Here is a 16008-nt window from a genome sequence, read left to right as displayed (position 1 = left end):
ATAGTTTGCTAATAGTTTGCAGGTCACTCCAGAGGTTAAAAGTAGAGCAAACACATTCTCACGTCAGATCTTTCTCTTTCACTGCTGCACTTCATCTGTCTGCTCTTTACCGCCCCATCGGCAGGAACCTCCCATAGATATCATTAATTAATGCTCAGAAGGATCCCTGCCTTAATTTGCTGAGCCAAGACACTGCACCAAGAGCTCCATTCTCTCTGCTGCTGAAAACGGAGAGGAAGAGCCTGTATTCAGACCCATTAGTGCTAATAGAACTAATTGCAATTAGCACATCAGAACAGGAAGGGTTCTCTCCCCTTCTCAACAGGCATCTTAAGGCCCACACAAATCCTTACTTTCCATCTTGTAGGCTCCCCACCCTCACCCCCTCTCCTCTTTCTCTGCATTTCCTGTTTACAGCCTTTTTATTGCCTTCTCAGAGTATCTTTTGCTAGCTCCTTTCTAGTCTTTTCAGGCCAGGCCCTGCTTCCTGCTCCCCAACTAATCATCAAGTTCACCAGTCTATGTGGGAGAGAACAGGGCAGGGCTCTGGGAAAGCGAAGGTTGGCCCATGAAGCTTCTTCCTGTACATAGCCACCAATAGAACAAGCATCACATCCTAAGCAGAACATGTCAGTCCTAGGATGGATTCCCAGCTCCTGGGTGCCCTTCCTCCTGCCATGGCTGAATAGGAGCAGGCCATGTTTTCCTTGTCGGAAACGGCACTAAAGATACCCAGTACGTATTTGTGTAAAAATCTGTTCAGACCCACTGAAAGGAGGCTCTAAGGCAGAGGTGGGCAACTTCAGCAGGCCTGGAGGGGCATTTGGTGCTCCAGGAATGCTCCAAGGGCCACTCCTGGTTGCCCCAAAAAAACGAAGGCAAAAAGGAACCTGGAACCAGCAAGACAGCCCTTTTCCATTTTGAAAAACAGGCCTATTTCGATATTAAACTGGAGGTACTTAATGGGGGTGGGGAGGAAACATGTGACCTGCTTAACATGCGAGATGCCACTCCTTCAGGTCCTAAAAATATTTTTGCTAAAGAAATGGGGAGCTGGGAAAGAGCCTGGGTTGCAAACATAACACTGAGAGACCGCTTTGCTCATCCCTGCACTAAAGGTCAACCACCTAGAAGCAACCTGGACTGATTGTGTTGCCACAGGTAGCCTGACTCCCAGCACTGAGAAGGTCAGGCTACCTGTGGCCTCATCAGGTAGTCTACTGACCTCAGGTGAAGCACTAAAATAAGCCACAATACTGCCTTTGATTTAGGAATAGGACCATTTAAGGCTTACATAATCTGGACAAACAAGGATTTCAGCAAAGGAACAAAACCAACTTCAGCCATAAGTGGAATTAGCCAGAGAGGTGACAGCCCAACGGGCCTCTCAGACTGTAAACTCTTCCTTGAGGGAGGGCTACAGTCCCTCCAGCTTGAAGGCGACGGTGATCTAGCCCATTCTGAAAAAAGTGAATTTATCATGATGACGAAAACAACTATTGTCCGGTCACCATCATACCATTCAGGGGAAACTGATTGAGAAGGTGGTGGCCAACCAGTCATAGGCATTCTTGGAGGATACTGGATACTGGATAATTTGAATCTGTTTCAATTGGGATTCAGGTCATGCCATGAGACTGAGTCATTTTTGGTTGCTCTGCTCAATTATCTTCTTTGGGAGACTGATGAGGGAGTTGCCATAACTTGTTGCCATAACACAACGCCCGGAGCCCTTAATCTAGTAGAGGCCCATTAATGAGAAGAACAGCAAAGGGTCTGTCAGAATTCATTTGGAGACTTACTTAAGAGTTAGAGATGCTACAGAGTACAACCAAAACAACACGTTAGGCAGAGACTGCATCAGATGGAAATAAGCACTTTATATTTGCACATGCAACCTATAGCTATGAAGACTGCAGTTGCTGAGAAACAGAGGATAAACAGAAAGCACTACACAGAAGCACACAGTTGGCTGAAAACTTATCACGGGGAAGAACTGGGCCACAGGAGAATGAATCTGGACAATAAAGCTAAATCCACAATGAAGGCATACTTAAGAAGGTGGGCGCAGCAGAGTGGAGTGGAAGGACAAATGAGGACCTAGTCAAAAAGAGCATTCGCTGTGTCACCAAAGCACTGAAATAGGAAACACCCATCAGATCGCCACGGCATTCTGGGAAAAGAAATCTAAACTGCCTGAAAAGTAGTGGAACATACCAACCTAGGAAATCATGCTACGGCTTGCCAGTTTAAAAACAGCATAAAAGTTATTTCATCACAGGCCCTTTTTAGGGGCAAAAGTGGAACAATGCATACATTGTTTTGTTACTAACCAATAAATCAAAAAGTACTTCAGAGTAATATGTCAAGCCAGTGACAAAAGCCCTGTTTTGTTTCCCCCTAGGTAAGTTCTACTTGTTAAAAAAGTTTTGCATTTTACACACCACACACACACCTACAGCACTGTGTGAAAGGACCGTAGAAGTTTATTCGCAACCTTGATGATCAGTCATGGGGGGAAACTCCCTCTAAAAACTGTTCTGTCATTTGTGTGTATGGGAAAGGTGTATTGTGTTATTTGTGACAGGCAGTATCCAGCAGGCCCCTGTGACAGTTACACTGGGTATGTGCCAAGTTCTCTTGCTGCAGGCCTGGGTCACACGTCTGAAGGCTGCTTTAAACTCTAGACTCTGGGAGGAAAAAGAGTGGGAGCAAGATGAGAGAGATACAAATGATTTATTCCTCTGCTCGCTCAGGCACTACACCCAGGTCTAAGCACTCCTGTGTGTCCCACACTGTCCTGCCAAGTCTTTCCAAGCTCTGACAGAGAAGGAAATAAAACAAAACATAAAAATTTATATTTAAAAACCATCCGATTATTCAATTGTATGAAGTTGTTCGCAAGATGTGCAAAATAACTAAAACACATGTGTATACATGATTTTGATGTCCTACTGCTACAATGTTTGGGAATCCGGAGTAAGGGGTGTTGTTGTTTTTTAGAAAGAACTGCAGGATTTCTGCAGTGCATAAAGCTGTCTAAGGTCCAGGATTTGTGGGAGACACAAGGATTTGGGCTGGCCGAGCACATATGTTCCTGTTTCAAACTTTTCAGCAACAGTTCCTCCTCCTACTTAGGCTACAGGCCTGTTCTACCACAACCTCAACCCACTTGTCAGGACCAAAAACTAAATATAACAATAAATTTCACATGGGCCAGAACAAAGGAAGCGTTTCCTTGGCAACCACAACAACATCTGCCAAGGTTATTGTAGCCACTAAATAACAACAGTTTTGCCGCTGGAAAAATGAACATGGTTCCTACTCAATCCTGCCACACACAAGGCAATCCCCATTGCATCCTGGGAGCGCTATTAATTGGCAGAAGCCTCAGCCAGAGATTCTTTTTTTAGGCAGTGGTCCCCAACTTCTTTGATGTCAGGGACCAGTTTAGTTGAAGATCATTCTCCCAAGGACTGGGGGGGGGTGTAATGTGTTATGCAGTAGGTTGTTGGAGGATAGCTTTGAATCGAGCTCATAAAGGAAATGGCAAGCAGGAGTAGAAGGGGAGCTGCAATTGAAGCTCCGCCTCCTGTCAGATCAGCAGCAGCTTAGAACCTATCAGGAGTGCAGGATCCTATGAGATTCTAATGCCACAGACACTGCTGATCTAGCAGCAGCGGGAGGGGGGCGGGGAGTGAAGCTCTGCCTCCTGTCAGACCACCAGCAGCATTGACAGGAGAACGTTGACAGGAGGCGGGGCTTCGGTCCCTGCTCACCTCCTGCTCACCACTTATCTGTCCCGGTAGCCCAGTTCTTCCAAGGCCATGGACCAGTACTGGTCCGTGGCCTGGGGGTTGGGGACCCCTGTTTTAAGGTGAGGAAGATCCACAGAGGTAACTGATTTGAAAATGTTTCCCTGAGGCTACAGAATCCCTTATGGCCTGTGTGAGTGCTAAGCCAGTAAAAAGGGTTGAGTACCTTGAATGTTTCACTCCCTGTGCATCATAGCTAAAGCTTCCTTCCATAAAGTGATCAGAGCAGCCAGCCTAAGGCTGGTATTACACACACACACCCAAATGCAGAAAGACCTGAAAGTGTATGGGGTACATACAGGTGGAAAACATTTAACAACCCAATGCATGAAATTTGTTAAATAACAGAAAGCACAGACATGAAATAAATAAATAAACTGACCTCACAATGAAGGGATATATACAGGGGTATTCATAAGACGACAACATATCCTTTTATCTTATGTATGTTACCCTGAAAACACCCTTATCTCACCCGATTTTGGAAGCTATGCAGGGTCAGATTTGCTTAATACTTGGATGGTACAGATCCGGAGATTAAAAAAAAAAGGCTACTACTCAAACACAGTGAATTATTTCTGTTGTTTCTTCAATTTATTAGTTCAGTCCAGAAGTTCATGCTACCACTACCTCCAGCTCAAGACACGGGCATCTGTCTTACATAAACTGAAGGCAAGAAAGACAGAAAGAAACCACTCAGCTTCTCTGCCTTTTCCCTTTGCGTTGTTACTTTTTACTTTTACCCACCAAGAGCCCAAACACTTCCCTTGTTAGCTTCCCACTTCTGGTGTATTTCTATTTTTTCAATGATTTATTGTTATTAACCATATGCTTTTTTTTTTATCCCCATCAGCTGCAATCCTGTTTGTGTCTGTATAAGGTTTATGTAATTTATTGTAGCTAACTACAGTAATTGATATACTGTACCAGGGCACATCTTAGCTGTCCAATCAAGCACATAACCAGGCACATGACTGAGATGCACCCTTGCTCCTCATTACTTAGCCCCAATTTGCCTCAGCAAATTATGTAAATCTTAGACAAAAACCAACAAGATTCTGGTCATTGTCTCATTGCACTTATTTTGTATCAATCTATGTCACTGGCCATGGAGCAGAACATTTGCAAAACCGCATGTTGCAGTTCCCTTCCATGAGCTGTTGACAACTGATGACAAGTTTCCAGGTAGCATTCAATGGCGTAACATTTTCAATTATTTTGCTTATTTTCTTCTACAACCACCACAGGTGATCACCATTTTGATCTCCCGTTTGGTCCCAAAAGGCCCTCAACTATCCCTAATGTAAGATTTCTCAGTGTGGTGTAGTGCATAAACTGCCGGAGTAGGAATCTAAAGATCAGGGTTAGAATCCCCACTTGGTCATGGAAACTCACTCGAGGAGTGGAACTTATAAGGCCACTCCTTAAATATCTCACTTACTTTGAAAGCCCTATTAGGGTTGCTTTAAGTCAGCTTAGACTTGACGGCACAGAGCATCCCTAATGTAGAGAGAGAAGAAAGAGATGGATTTTGCTGAAGCCATTAAACATGAGGTACTGATCTTACTGCAAAACGTTAAGCCAGTTCAACCATTCAGTATAATTCTCTGAAAACAGGGACTATGAAATTATACTTAGCTAGCAGTGAAGGGTTCCTTCTATTCCTGGCAGATATTTTACTACAGCAAGTTCAAATTATAGATTTGAATTTTCTGATTTTTTCACATCAACAGGCATCCCTTTCACCCTGTACTTACTTACTTACTTATTTTACTTACTTACTTTACTTACTTTACTTACTTTTCTTTCTTTCTTTCTTTCTTTCTTTCTTTCTAAGCTTTGGTTTAGAAAACAAAACCTCAGCAATCACAGGCTTTTAATTTTAAATAAGTAATTCATCTGACAAGAATATAAATCAAAACTTGGTACTTGGAATGATGACAAGCACTTATGTTTTTGTTTTTGTGCTGGTTGTATTTCAACTGTGGAAGCAGTTTCAATTCCAGCTTCACACTCCTGTAAATTAAAAAACATAATGACTCTCATTGAAGTTCCATACGTCTTCAGCTTTATTTTCCATTAAGAAATTAAAGAATGATTCTCCAGCATTAAACTAAACCCAGTTGATCACAATTCAGAGAGAGAGCTGATGCTAATATAACTCCATAATTGATGCTTATGGAGTTATATTATTTTAATTGTATATGTTCTGTTGTCAGCCGCTCAGAGTGGTATAAATATACCAGATGGGCGGGATATCAATCAATCAATCAATCAATCAATCAATCAATCAATCAATCAATCAATCAATCAATCAATCAATCAATCAATCAAACAAACAAACAAACAAACAAACAAACAAACAAACAAACAAATAAATAGAGTTGGTGTCTTTTCATTACCCATGGGAAGGGGCTCTTCTTGCAGAGTCTTCTTGCCTATGGAGTGCTATTTTTAAAACAAGAATAATTACAGGCTGTCAAGTCAGTTCTGACTTATGGCAACTTTTTCCAGGGTTTTCTAAACACAGAATACTCAAAAACTGTTTACCATCCCCTTCTTCTGGGGCCAACTTGGGACTGTACAACTTGAGCAAGGCTACCCAGGCTGGCTCTTTTCCTGAGATGCATGGTGGAGAACTGAACTCTCATCCTTTGGATCTGCAGCCAGATCTCTAATTCACTGAGCTATTAAGCCAGCTATGCTGTTTTGAACCACCTCCGAATTCCAGAATCTCTTGCTTCCTCAGCACAACTGGCAAGTGTGATCATTTGTCATCTGAAGCAAGATTATTTAAAAGTACAGGGCCAAGTATTTGGCCCATACTTAATTAGTTAGCATTAACATACATGTTTGGTACCGTATATTTAGTATATATAGACTCATATTAGAGGATGGAGAAAATACTGAGTAACTTTGCTTGATCCTTGTGGCTTCAAAAGCTCATAACGTATATGCAACTTGTGCTTACTTTATAAAACATAAACCAGACACTACTATGGTTCCTGAATTCACATCAAGAAGCTTTCCAAACAGATTACCTGTAGTTTATTAGATGCTTAGCATCTTCCCCAATACTGCTATCTGATCTATGAAATCAATTTAGTAACAATCATATAAATGGGTTCATCTTTTGGATGATTAAATGTCTGAACGGGCAAACTCCACCTTCAGCTTCAAGCTACAGAAAGTGCATAACGATGAGCACTTCAAAATTATTCAGATTAAGAATTCTGGATTTTTGCAAACTATGGTAAAATCCATTGCTTGTGAAAGTTATTAAATTGTTTGGACTGCAACTGCCAAAATCTTCCAAAAATCTCTCAGCCATTTTATCACAGATTTCCCAAGCTCTGGCAAAACCAGATTGCTGACTACATAAACTGTAGATCTCACTCCCTCATTATGAGCCACACTAAGGACCTAAATAGCACCATGGATTAAAGGAAATGTGGAATAGAGAGGACCTTGTAAATTTCAACTGGAGATAAAACAAGTAAGAGACTATCAAAGTAAAGTGCATTTTCATCCATGCAGAGAAAGTGGAATGTCTTTCAAATAAATTGATGTGATTCTATAATGCCATAAGCATTTTGAGCCGACAGGAACAACATCCAAATACCATACTCAAATATTTGAAATTCTTTTATCGTTTCAGAAAGGGAAGGAGTGAATAATGGAAATAAGAATGGGGATAGATATGGCAGTGATAGGAGAAGAAAGATAAAGGCAAGATGTTGTGTGGTGGGAGATCAATGGTAGTACAGAAGATGCATAAAAGTGGTAGTAAGAGTTTGGTCATCAGTTTAAGGTCCAGAGCCTCTGACAAGAATGAGGGAGGAAGGATCTAACTAAGGTAAAACAAACAGGGCTTTGCCCCAGGTTGTCAAATTTAGAGGTCCTGCAGACTTCCAAGACTGGGCTGGTGGCTCAGTGTACCAACACAGGAAAATATTAACCTTTTTTTTTGTTTATTTTTGTAGCTCTGACAGTATTGCTGATCTTCTGATGAGGAAAGGCAATGTGGTAGAGTGTTCCGTAATTACTTCTGCTATTTTCACATCATGGATTACAAAGTTGATTTGGGGGTAACATTTTGTGCTGCTTGCTCCAGAAGCCAACATTGCAAGTTACGCCCCTGTGCAGGAGGCAAAATCCAGAAGACAGGCTTGCACAGAAGCTATAGCATTTACGTTTCGTCATTCAAGCAAAACAGATGTACATTCAGTTCTACACAAGTTGCACAGTGACTAGTTCCTCTTCTGCCTGTTCCAAGTAATATCGTAATTGCTTATAGTATTTTATGTCATGGTGCTATGGATGATTTGGTGGTATTCTTGCTCTTTGATCCCTTTCTACGTTGTACCCATTTCACAGGTATTATTCATGTACAAACAATGATAAAATGACAGAGCAAACTCGGGAGTACAGGCAGAGGCCCCTTCTGGTTCCGCATGACCCTAAATATTCAAAGGGCTACTCCCAGCCCTGAACATGAAATCAAGCTGCTTAAAGCAAGCAAAAAAGGAAAGTGAAGGGCAGAAGGGTCTTCTCTGGCACTGCCACAACTACCCCCCCCAAAAAAAGGGGGGGAGCACAAGCTGGGCCAATGGAAGTGATCAGAGAGAGATCTCTGACACATGGGACTTGAACTATATCCAACATGCACAGAGGTTTGAGCAGGAAGGTTGGGTAGGAGAACTGACTCATCTCTGGAGCTGGCCAAACCCAGCTAACTAGACCAACATCTTGAGCTAATTTTAGCTTTGCAGCCGATGCTCTTGGCTCCTGGGACCCGGAGTGCACAATGCAAACCAGATGTGAGAGGGAAAGAAGCCAGAGATCAGGGTCCCAGCCTCTCCGCCCACAAGGATCTCAGATCGCAAGGGGAGAAAGCTCCAGAGTACACTGTGGTTTAAGCTTTGGGAGATTTCATAAGCAGCAAGTCAAAGCAGCATCTGCCCAAATTTCAGCGGGTACTACCTGGAGGTGGCTGGGGAAGGGAACTAGACACACCCTGTCTGCGGATGTATCACCAAATGGAATTAATCATACCACACACAGCTCTGCAAATGGACACCAGGCTGTGTGCCACCAACACAGCCTATCCACGTAACAGAAACAAATAAGAAGTAGCATGCAGCAGCCCACCTATAAACTAGGTGCGTTAGAGAGGTGAGTGTTTTAAACTAACAGGATGGGGGGGGGAGGCAACAGCAAATCAAGATAATACCCTTCAGTGCCTAGGAAAAAGAAAAGGCAGAATCAAGAACAGTACAAGAAGTATGCATGACCTAGTTAGACCAAGAATTTTACAACACAGTGGCGTCTAGGCTAGCGAGAAAATCATTTCTACATCTAGTTCATACACAGAAGTTTCATCTGTCAAGGCCACTAAGGGTGTGAACTTGACAGCCAAACTGGAGCAGGCTGGATCGGGCTAAATAGGGTCATTTACGGTTGCACAGACGTTTGGTATGCCATTTGGTGGGATCCTGGCATTCAGTGCAAAGACTAGGTGGTTTCAAGTAAGGAAACCACACGGCACTGCAAAAGTGACCCTGTTTGTCCCTGTCTCCCTTTAAAGAAGAAGGGCTGCCTTAAGTACTTGTACTCATTAGTTGTTATGCGGATAACTCTTTCCATCAGACCCAACACAACAAGCTTGAGCTAGGATTTCAGGACATTTTAAAGGGCAATGAGGACAACTTCTTTGCTCACAATTTTAGGTTTTGTTTTTTTTTTAGCTCCACCACCATTCTGCTCCTTCAAAAACTATACTCCCTCTCCCCTTTTTCCACATTCCTTGGAGGAGCTCCTAGAACATCTGAAGGAATCCACCTGTTTCTCTTCTTACAATCCCTTCTCAAGGAAGGATGTTTTCCATGAAGGCTTGGGCACGAAATTGTAGTTTCCCACACCCTATTCTCAGAATTTCTGGCCCTACTTCTGTTGCTTGCCTCTGGCTCCCATAATCTCTGATTACTCTCCATGTTGGCAATGTATTTCAATAACGTTTGGAGAGTAACATATTTCTCATGTCTGCCCAACTATAAATAAACCTAAGCATGTGAATATTGTTTTTTGTTTTATCCCACCAAAATTTCCTCTTTTGTTTCCCTGTGTCAGAATTTAAATTATAAGTTTCTTTGAGACGGGGACCTGTAAAGCACCACACTTACTAACGAAGCACTGTAAAGCACTATGTGAAGTAATGTTCTTCCACCAGCAGAGCAGATACTATTCCTTCCTCTGCACATACCATTATGTTGTTCCAAATCTCTACAAGAGGAACCAGATGTGCTGGGGGAGGACAGAGGTACAGAAGAATGGAGAAGAAAGGAAGCTCCTATTGCACAAAGAGATACAACTTATTTCATACTGGATTTAGCCAATGGCTGAAATCTTGTTGCTTTGTTACACAGAGCAAAAGGCATAGCATTCAGTGACTTCTAGCCAGCAATTAAGGAGCCTTCAATGCAGTTCTCTGGACAGATGTGCCCACTGGCTTGGCACACACTTGAGAATCTCACTAGGGACTTAACTGCCAGCTAGAAGCAAGCAAATACTACAGCTTTTGCCTTCTGCCTGTGGTACAGAACTACAGGATTTTAGCCAATGTTTCCTTCCTTTTCCTGATGATGGACAGTGCCTTTTCCAAAAAAAAACATAAAGAAGCAACTTGATGGATACTTGATGCAATGGATATAGTGACAGACTAGGGCCCAGGAAACCTGGGTTCAAATGTCCACTTGACATGGAAATTCACTGGTGGAGTGGAACTGGTAAAACCCCTCATTAAATATCTTGAAAGTCCTATTAATAATCATCATCATGTGTTATCCTCTGATTTATGGAGACCTTTGCTAGGGTTTTCCAGAAAGAGAAATCTCAGAAGTGGTTTGCCATTCCCTTCTTCTTGGGGTGCCCTTGGACTGTGCCGCTTGTACAAGGCTACACAGAAGTATAAATGAATTCAAATGTAGTATAACTTGTTTACTCAATAAGTAACCTAATCATTTGAACATCTGCAGATGAACATACCATCCCCTCTATATCCCCATATCTGCAATAACCAGAGATGTAGCTAAATATGTTGACAGTACCAAAACACATTTTAAAAGCAGTTTATGAATGTGCCCTGTGTTCTGACATTGAAAACATACAGAAATGACAACACAGTACACAGATGGAAGAATGGAAGGGAAACTACAGTTCCTTATTTCTGCTTATAAGGACAGGATACTCTAGCTACAACCATCACCAGAAATCTTATTTGGCCACAATGCTTGCTCCTTGGCTGAATAAGCTAAGAGCCACTGCTTCTCATTACAGTATCTCCATTTCATAAACATGGATCAACAGAAAAGAGGAAGGGTGTTTCTTTGCCAGAGTAGAGGTTTCTCTTCACAACAAACTGATATGACCACTTTTTGCCTAGGCTTCCCTGTAGGTCTCTGGAGGATTGCTGTCTGTAACTGTTTCCCCTTATTTAGTAACTATTAATAGGAGCCATTTATTTATAGTGAAAAGAAAGAACTTTAACCTTCTCTTGCTTTGTGCCACACATCACAATCAGGAGGAAATGTACTCCAGCCTAGCCTGACATCCCCTGAAGGATATTAGAATGCCATTCTTCCCTTCCTGGAGCTGCTTGGCAGCAACATCACCCATCATTCATGGCCCTGGGGTTGTTGAACTGCCAAAAGGACTCCCACAGATTGTCCCAGACATCCTGTATCTCTTCTCTCACAATGAACCAGAGCATGGAATGTTCAATAAGACGACACACGGAGCCATCCATGACCAAGCAGTGGCAGGATGAACAGTGGGGTTAATGTTTCAGTAACTTTACAAGCTCTGCAACAAACCCTACACCTTATATTCTCAAAAAGTTTTTCTCATCCCTATCCAGCCAGCATTGGATCACTTACATACATACATGAAGTCGACAATAGGAAGATTCCCATGACCTACAAGAAGACTTGGGTATCCAGAAAGACCCTTCAGTGTGGCCCTAAAAATAACCATCAGCTTTCAGAGCCCAACTTCTTAACCCGAAACTGGTAGGTCTAAATGCAACTAACACTGCAACAACACTAGCACCCCACCATCTAGAATTGCTTGGCGCAATTCCTCTGTTATAGCTACACAAGCATGCCCCCAAATAGCAAATACAGGATTAGATGAAGAAACTCTAAGCTATACCAAGTTTAAGAGGCCCCTGGTGTTACCAAAACCTGAAATGCAATCTTTTTTTTAAAGGGGTTTTTACTCCCACTTTTTCTTTTGGTACATAAAAGGCCATCACCCCTCATAATCTGACACTCCCAAGTTACTTCACATGTTTATACATCTGGCACAAAGTCCCATTTGCCCTTCAACAGGTGGGAAAAGGAACTATAAGTTACACAGAGGTCTTCCAATGGAGGGAATCATTCAGAAGGAAGCCATCCTCATTTCCCCACCCCCTTTGATTTGTGGTTGTGATTCGATTTTGCAGCCTCTATTAAGGCTGAATTCTCAGTCGGTGATCACAAGGGCTTCGCATTGATTCAGGAGTTCAGGGTTCACACCTGATGTGAGGCAATTCAGCTTGCAGCTCCATCTTCTTTTCTTCCTTCCTCTGGTTCCTTCTCTGCGGATCCTTTTATGGTTTGCTGTAAAGCAGCTTGGTTTTGAAAGGGTTGTATAATGTTCTGGAAAAGGTGGCAGCATTCCAAAGCTCTTCTTAACATGTACAGAGATACCACACATACGTTTATTTTGTCTGAGTTGTTTCTATTTCGTTTGTAATTTTTTCTCCCATTCAGAGGTGATCTAGCACTAAACTAGTATATCAATACTAGCGATATGGTGATCTAACACTAATCTCATATATGTAATTTTTTTTTTTAAATCAGAGTATGATTGGGAAGAAAGAACAGGGGAGTGGATGTTCCTGAGGTCCTGAACATCATGCCTCAACTGCCTACACTACCAAAGCACCACCCACAGACACGTCTCCATCTTTACAAGAATGAATCAACTGATGACACAGGGGAAAGTCTGTTTGAATCATTCCAGCTTGAAAAAAGAAGCCCCCAGTGGCAAAGGAGGAAAAAAAAAGCCACGGGAGCAAAAAGGACTGAACCAAATCAAAGCAGCCTTTGCACTGTGTGATCAGAAAACAAAATACTTCAAATTGGCCTGTATGATAACCGCAGCAAATCCTGTGGTACTTGATTGTGTAGTCACAGCTTTAGTTGTCAATTTCCTCATCCACTTGTTCCTCCCAATCACATCACCAGTCTTGTTCCAATACTACTCAACATCCTTTTTTAGATCTATTCATTTTGTCCATGTAGTGATGTATGGAAGGGAGAGCTGGACCATAAAGAAAGCTGACCGCCGAAGAATTGATGCCTTTGAATTGTGGTGCTGGAGGAGGCTCTTGAGACTCCCCTGGACTGCAAGGAGAACAAACCTATCCATTGTGAAGGAAATCAACCCTGAGTGCTCACTGGAAGGACAGATCCTGAAGCTGAGGTTCCAATACTTTGGCCATCTCATGAGAAGAGAGGACTCCCTGGAAAAGACCTTAATGTTGGGAAAGTGTGAAGGCAAGAGGAGAAGGGGACGACAGAGGACGAGATGGCTGGACAGTGTCACCGAAGCAACCAACATGAAATTGACACAACTCCGGGAGGCAGTGGAAGATAGGAGGTCCTGGCGTGCTCTGGTCCATGGGGTCACGAAGAGTCGGACACGACTAAATGACTAAACGACGACGACGATTTTGTCCATACAAGGAGGCTGTTATTGCCTGCTTTCAATAATTTCAGGACCCTTGAATTATTCTATACACAATTTATTAAAAGATTTCATCACTGAACTATTATATTAAAATATTAAAATACATGAGATGTTTTCATGTGTACTTTACATAGCTGTCATATTTCTTTGTGATGGATTTAAAGAAACCGGAGGTATAACAAGCCACCCACTAGGAAACAAAACTCACTTGCGTGGAGTTTGATTTAATGGAAACAGTTCTATTTCACAATATTTATCCTATATTTGCATCTTATTGTTTGTTCCTTCAATGCCTTCTTTTCACTTTCCTCTGTTTTTACAAGTTGAATTACGTGGGCTGTCCCTAAGGATATATTACTGGCATTTATTTCTCTGCCATACTCACAGGCAGACTCTCTTTTGAGACAGATAACAGTTGTGGTAATGCGCATGCAATTTTAGAAAAGCATAACCGCACAAAAACAAATGAACAACTAAAACGGGAGAGAGTGGGAAGAATGTGAAATTATTAATCTCAATGCTACAACATCTCTATGAACTGTAAGCAGTTTGTTTTTTTGGCTCAATTCAAAATGACAGCAAGCCCTAAACTACTTCAACCTTTCGTTTTTATGAGCATACATTTACCACGATACAAATTTTCACACTTACACCTCATTTAAAGGATGCCCATGGCCTTAATAAGCATCTAACTGACCATGAGATGATGCTTGATCACAGAGGCCTCTGTTCTAATCCAGCAGGACTTCATGCATGTGATTAGACTGGTGACTTCAGCAAGAAATACCATGGTATCATTCAGAACTTTCTCTCTCAAGATATTTTCAAGTTTCAACTGGTCTTTACGTTGCAAAGACCAACAGATACCATTCTCCCCCCAGAGGGGATTTAGAATGGTGATTTCATTTTAAACATGCTCCTTTTAATATTAAATTGAAATAATTTTAATTAATTTTACTGGAACCTTACTTTTAAAAGAAATTCTGGTCTGTTTCCAAAGAAATGTGGGAAAGAAATGCAGAATAAAAAAAATACCTGATTAGCTCAGATTCCAAATAGCAGTTACTATATGCAATGTGGGGACGTGGTGGCGCTACAGGTTAAACCGCAGAAGCCTTTGTGTGCTGCAAGGTCAGAAGACCTGCAGTCGTAAGATCAAATCCACGCAATGGAGTGAGCTCCAATCGCTTGTCCCAGCTCCCGTCAACCTAGCAGTTTGAAAGCATGGAAATGCAAGTAGATAAATAGGGACCACCTCGGTGGGAAGGTAACGCCGTTCCGTGTCTCGTCGCGCTGGCCACGTGAACACGGAAGATTGTCTTCGGACAAATGCTAGCTCTGTGGGTTGGAAATGGAGATGAACACCGCCCCCTAGAGTCGGACACGACTGGACAAAAATTGTCAAGGGAAACCTTTACCTTACTATATGCAATGTGCCCACATTTCTTCTGCCCACATAATTTTTTAAAGAGCACCATAATGCGTCACATCAAAACAATGTGATATGTGGCTACATTATGCCAATATATACCTATGTGATTCCTAGATGTTTCAGAGAAGAAGAACAAAACATAGATATTAAGGAGCTAAAAACTGTCACTGAGGAACAATAAAATAACTAACACAATTAGAAGCATTGTTAAGAGCACTTTCAGTTTTGTTCCAGGATTTGTGCATCCATGATTCCTTTTGAGTACTGATGCTCAATCCCCCTCCATGGTTTAAACTATTTTGTAAACCCATTTGCACTACAGAAGAGCAAAATCATAACACAGCTGTCCGCATAGACGCAAGCAATGGACGTGTTACAGGGATACCTCCTGTTATGACATCATTCCGAGTCCGAGGCACAATCTTTATCGCCACCTTTTTCTTTTTTTTGCTCACAGTCTACTTGTGGAATGAAAACTATAAATATCCCATAGTCACCTATTAAGGCAAGGGTGGAGAACTTTTGGCACTCCAGAATTCCCCTGCCTGTATTGGCAAGGATAAAGGATAATGGGAGTTGTAGTTCAAAACAGCAGGAGTGCCAAAGGTTTGCCACCAATGCACTATGGCAGAGGCTCACCAAGAAAAACGTGAGTACTGTACATTCCTTTGAAATTTCCTCCAGGGGCTTCTCATTGCTTTTCAAGATTGTTCTGAGATGCCTGTAAGTGCTTTGTAGTGTTAGAAACTAGTGTTCTAGATTCTACATAATTTAGAACTAATCACTTTCCCTCTGTCTATCAGAGTTATCCCAGAGAGGACAGTACCTAGGGTGGTACCATCTGAATGGCCATTCTGTATAACAGGATGCTGTAGTCTACTGTTCTCAGTCAGTCCTTTCATTTGGCAATCAAAGATGAGCAGAAGATTCCTACAGTAGCAAATTCAATGGAAGGGGTTTTCTGTT

At 42.0% G+C, this 16008-nt stretch overlaps 1 protein-coding gene across 2 annotated transcripts in view; it reads right to left on the bottom strand.

The window, feature by feature from the left end:
* The window catches only part of DGKA (diacylglycerol kinase alpha), a 61411-nt gene that overhangs the window by 29327 nt on the left and 16076 nt on the right, over positions 1–16008 (bottom strand). The gene's annotated exons all lie outside the window — the stretch shown is intronic.

The sequence above is a fragment of the Pogona vitticeps genome, chromosome 2, assembly GCF_051106095.1.
Source record: "Pogona vitticeps strain Pit_001003342236 chromosome 2, PviZW2.1, whole genome shotgun sequence".
In the NCBI taxonomy this organism is placed as follows: domain Eukaryota; kingdom Metazoa; phylum Chordata; class Lepidosauria; order Squamata; family Agamidae; genus Pogona; species Pogona vitticeps.
Note: the sequence above shows the minus strand (reverse complement) of the source record. Positions and strands in the feature narration are given on the sequence as shown.